This window comes from Panicum virgatum, chromosome 6K (assembly GCF_016808335.1).
Source record: "Panicum virgatum strain AP13 chromosome 6K, P.virgatum_v5, whole genome shotgun sequence".
NCBI lineage: Eukaryota > Viridiplantae > Streptophyta > Magnoliopsida > Poales > Poaceae > Panicum > Panicum virgatum.
Genome location: NC_053141.1, coordinates 9,842,035 through 9,847,462, shown reverse-complemented (window position 1 = coordinate 9,847,462; position 5,428 = coordinate 9,842,035). Strand labels below are relative to the sequence as shown.

Genomic DNA, 5,428 nt, shown 5'->3' with positions numbered 1-5,428 from the left:
CCCCGATCGATGAACTCTCGAATGAGATGAAATCGCCGCATAACGTGTTTACTCTTCTGGTGATTCCTTGGCTCCTTGGCTTGCGCAATGGCTCCACTGTTGTCACAGTAGAGATCCAGCGGGCTAGAGGCATTAGGGAAGACACCAAGCTCAATAAGGAACTTCTTTATCCAAACACCTTCCTTCGCAGCTTCCGAAGCTGCGATGTACTCGGCTTCTGTTGTAGAATCGACCACCGTCTCCTGCTTGGAACTCTTCCAGCTAACAGCACCACCATTTATTGGGAACACATAACCTGATTGGGACTTTGAATCATCTTTGTCAGTTTGGAAGCTAGCGTCGGCGTAACCCGTTACAACGAGCTCTTCCTCACCTCCATAGAACAAAAACACATTCTTAGTTCTTCTTAAGTACTTAAGAATGTTCTTCACAGCTGTCCAGTGACTCTCACCCGGATCAGACTGGTATCTGCTTGTAACGCTTAGAGCATAAGAAACATCTGGACGGGTACTTATCATTGCATACATAATAGATCCAATTGCCGAAGCATATGGAACTTTGCTCATGCGATCCCACTCATCAGTTGTCGTAGGACACTGACTCTTGCTAAGATGTATGCCATGTGACATAGGCAAGAACCCTTTCTTCGCCTCTTCCATGTTGAACCGTTTCAACACTTTGTCAATATAAGTATCCTGGCTTAATCCTATAAGCCTCCTTGATCTATCTCTATAGATCTTGATGCCCAGTATGTATGCTGCTACTCCTAAATACTTCACATAAGCATTAATCAATGCAAGTTGTCATCCATGAATATTCAAGGAACACTTTACTAACCTTGAATACAAGGAAATATGATTGCCTCTAGGGCATATTTCCAACACAAACATAGCATTATATATACATCATAGGCAGTTAATATCAAATATTCTCATGGGACATCCATCACAAACATCGCACGTATAGCACAAATATCACATAATGTTCAAATTTAGTCCACAAATCCGAGTCGAACATCCACAGGCACTTGTCCAACATCGACAAGTCCAACATCCACAAGTCTAACAATCACAAGTCTAACATCATATAGTCCATAGTCCAGCACGCACAAGTCTCTGGTCAGATCCCCTAGCTGGCCACTGTGACGCCGGCGAGTGCTCATCCGGAGGCTCATTCGATGCCATCCCCGATTGATTCTGCAAAAAGGAGAAGATACAAGATTACATTCCTGAGTCAATATTTAATTTAGGCGGAGGTTGCAGGCAAATACATTCATACACACTGGAGTGACTGTAGAAAGAAATACTATAGGTGTAAAGGCCAACTCTGGTGGAGGTGGAGCTGGCGGAGGCCACGGCATCGTTGGCGGCGGTTGATAGTTTACCGATGCACCTAGACCTTGAATATAGGCGAACATGGTCTGCATCTGTTGTTTCGAGGCCTCATACCTCTGCCGCTCCTCTGCAATCCTCTGCCGCTCAGCATCCATCATCCAACAAGTGTACGTGTCTAGAGAATAACAAGCATAACAAGCATAACATTTTTGGCATGCAAAGGTTTGCTGGTACACTTATCTAGAGACAAACAAAAGAAAGGAACGCACGTATCTAGAGAATTTTCAAAGTAAACTGGAAATGTTTATTTGCTGGCAAATGACACAAGCTTATATAGTTCATAAGAGAACTTATTTGAAGATCTCAAAAATAAATATACATATCGACATAGGTAATTGGTTGTGTATATTTGAAGCACAATGTTCTAGCAATGGCAGCAATGACAGGCCTATAATAATGCTATAACAAACAATCTGAGAACATGTTCGGTAATGCTATAACACACAATTTGATAGCTTCCCCTCCTACCATTTCCATTTTCAAAGCTCAGAAAAATAAATGAACAAGTGTGAACTAAATCGACCACCACGGCGTCCAGGCGGAGCTTCAGCAGCTCAACTGGATTTCACTCTATATAATTTTTCTTGTTGTTCTCGCAACAAGCCAATAAGCAACTAAATAACCAAAAATATATGCTATTTACTTCTCATGATGCCGAGAACGCACGGTCTAGTCACCCTCACCAAGCTAGTCTGCAGATCCAAGGTGACGGCACTACAGGAAACCGGTAATTCGCCGTGTACCTAAGAGTTCGCCGTGCGCAAACCATCGGGCACACGGCGAAGAGAGCCTTTGTCGTGGGCCAAATACAGAACACACGGCCAAAATAAAGCCCACGGTGGAAGGAGGCTTTGCCGTGTGCCCTAACCTCGACACACGGCAAAATGATTCTTTGCCGTGTGCCTCAGAGCGGCACACGGCAAAGGTAGGGCCACGTGGCCAGAGCATCACAGTCGGTCAATGCCGTCACATTTTGCCGTGTGTCTCCGTTAGGCACACGGCGAATTTACATCTATACCGTGTGCCACATGGAGGCACACCGCAAACATAGCGCCACGTGGCCCGTCGATCACGGCCGGTCGACGTCGTCATATTTTGCCGTGTGGCCAGGTTTGGGCACACGGCGAAATTTATATGTTTGCCGTGTGCCAAGATCTGTGGCACGCGGCAAAGAATCTTTGTTGTGTGTCCTAGATCGGACACACGGCGAACTCCCGCGCACTTATTAACTCTCTGGCTCACTGACGCTCTCTCTCTCTCTGGTCTCCCTCACTCTCTCGCTCACTCGCTCCCCACCGCCGCGCCAGACGCCCCGCCCCGCCGCCGCCCCTGTGCGCTAGCCCGGCCTCGCCCCGCCGCCGCTGCGTGGCGCGCAGCGCCGTCCCGCTGCCGCCCCGCCCCTCCGCCCTGATGCCGCGCCGCCACCGCGGCCCTGCCCCGGCCCCGCCCCGCCACCGCCCATGCGCATCGGCCCGGCCCCGCCCCGCTGCTGCTGCATGGCGCGCAGCGCCGTCGCCCTGCAGGAGCCGCCCCTGCTGGAGGTCCCGCGCCTCCCGCCGTCGCTGCTAGAGCCCGCGCGAGGAAGTCCCGCGTCGCCCGTCCCTACTGGAGAGCCGCCCGCCGCCGTCTCCTGCGCCTGACCTCCGGCGCCATCCGCAGCCCCTCCTGCCACGCCATCCCACGAGGAGGTCCAGCGTCGCTAGGCCCAGGCTCTCGTACTACCGCGCCACCATCCACGGTACGCATCAATCTCTCTCCCCATTGTTTTCTGAACTAAATTTGTTTTATGATTTCAATTACTGAATAATTGCATAACAAGGACAAAGGCAAAGCGCCACAAAGACACATTCAAGCACCGTATGAAGCCCATGACACAATATAGCTGTAAAGTCGTATATTTAAGCATTCCTATGCCATCCAGCACAGCTAGGCAAACAAAAGTCCAGATCCAAGATGGAAGATTTAGAGGGTAAATGCAAAACAAATAAAATGACTAATCTCTTAATCGACATATATTAGAAATTGTCCTTACAGAAATGAGGAGGATAAAATACGGCAACAAATTAAGAAGATAGAAATGACTATATAGTCCCACAAGCAGTAAGCAAGGTGATACTGAATCACTGAACTTGCTTCCACAAACAAAACCACATATTTAGACTTCATAGCACACTGATTCGGAAGAAAGGGGGTGAAACAAACTAGTGAAATACAACAGGAGGCTTCAGTATTTAATTTCATATTTTTCAAGTGTACAGGTGCTTCACCTAATAGGATTGCTTAGAAATTCGGCTTCTACATGTAGTTCCATTTTTTTTTTGAAAACTGTCATGCAGTTCCATTTCTTTTAAAATTGCCATGCAGTTCTATTATACACAACTCCAATAATTAATCTGTGCAAGTTATTCTCCCAACTCAGTTATTTTGTTCTTGGGACTCAGTTATCCTTGTCTGACCACTCAGTTATTCTGGTATGCGGCCTCAGCTATCCCCCCTCCCAGGCGCCTCCTCCAAATCCAAGACCGCGGGGAGGTCACCTCCTCCACATCGGGCGAATCCAGTACCCCAGATCTGTACATGCATTTTTAATCATCGCATTGTATCTACAACTACATCAGCAAACCCAGATCCACAGGTGAAATTTGTCTGTGTTTGCTTTGGTGGAGCCATTCAAATATCAAAGTTCTCACAAAATCCTATGACATTACGGAAGAAGTTATCCAAGATGATTAGCTAGTTAGGTGGGTGTCTGCCCTGTAGCAACTGTGTGACCCATGTCAGCTGCTTCTCCAGCACCAACCACGACAACCCCGTCGTCACCATCAACTACTATGGCAATACTCCAAGGGAAGGAGAAAGTAGTGGTCACGGTAGCCAGCTGGAAGGAGGAAGCCAAGGTCGCGGCAGCTAGCAAGATGCTTTGCCAGATCTTATATAGATGTAATTGCTAGAAAGGTCTTGTGAGATGGATTTCTGTTGCCTGATCTGTATGCATGTACATCTAGAGTATCAGTTTGCATGCTACAGAGTAGGTGATTTGTTATGGACTTGTTTGGTGATACTTGTGAGCTTGGTGGTGGACTTGGTTTGATTTGTGGACTTGTGATGATATCTGTGGACTATATGTGTGATATGTGGACTTGTTTGGTGATATATGTGATATTTGAGACATTTGTGTGATATATGTGATATTTGAGCGATATGTGTGATATGTGAGGTGTTTGATTTGCAGGAGCTGAAACTAAAAACAAAAATAAAATTGAATTTTAGACAGCTTTGCCGAGTGTTTTGGCTAAAACACTCGGCAAATCTGGGTGCCGAGTGCCATCACTTTTGCACTCGCACTGCTGGAGGCTTTGCCGAGTGTCGGAATTTTGGCACTCGGCAAATCTGGGTGGAGACTTTGCCGTGTGGCCAGGTTTGGGCACACGGCGAAATTTATATGTTTGCTGTGTGCCAAGATCTGTGGCACACGACAAAGATGAATTTAAAAACAAAAAAAGAAAAAAAATCTTTGTCGTGTGTCCTAGATCGGACACACAGCGAACTCCCGCACACTTATTAACTCTCTGGCTCACTCACGCTCTCTCTTTCTGGTCTCTCTCACTCTCTCGCTCACCGCCGCGCCGGACGCCCCGCCCCGCCGCCGCCCCTGTGCGCCGGCCCGGCCCCGCCCCGCCGCCGCTTCGTAGCGCACAGCGTCGTCCCGCAGCCGCCCTGCCCCTCCGCCCCGGCGCTGCGCCGCCACCGCGGCCCTGCCCCGGCCCCGCCCCGCCACCGCCCCTGCGCATCGGCCCGGCCTGGCCCCGCTGCTGCTGCGTGGCGCGCAGCGCCGTCGACCTGCAGGAGCCGCCCCTGCTGGAGGTCCCGCGCCTCCCACCGTCGCTGCTGGAGCCCGCGCGAGGAGGTCCCGCGTCGCCCGTCCCTGCTGGAGAGCCGCCCGCCGCCGTCTCCTGCGCCTAACCTCCGGTGCCATCTGCAGCTCGTCCTGCCACGCCATCCCGCGAGGAGGTCCAGTGCCGCCAGGCCTAGGC

General features: G+C 49.8%; 1 long non-coding RNA gene across 1 annotated transcript; it reads right to left on the bottom strand.

Moving 5' to 3' along the window:
• Positions 1-814: 814 nt before the first annotated feature.
• On the bottom strand, positions 815-2,100 carry LOC120711649. Its single transcript, XR_005690368.1, has 2 exons — positions 1,326-2,100; positions 815-1,196 (listed from the first exon to the last, which is right to left on the bottom strand). It is a non-coding gene; the product is annotated as an uncharacterized LOC120711649 (long non-coding RNA).
• Positions 2,101-5,428: the final 3,328 nt, after the last annotated feature.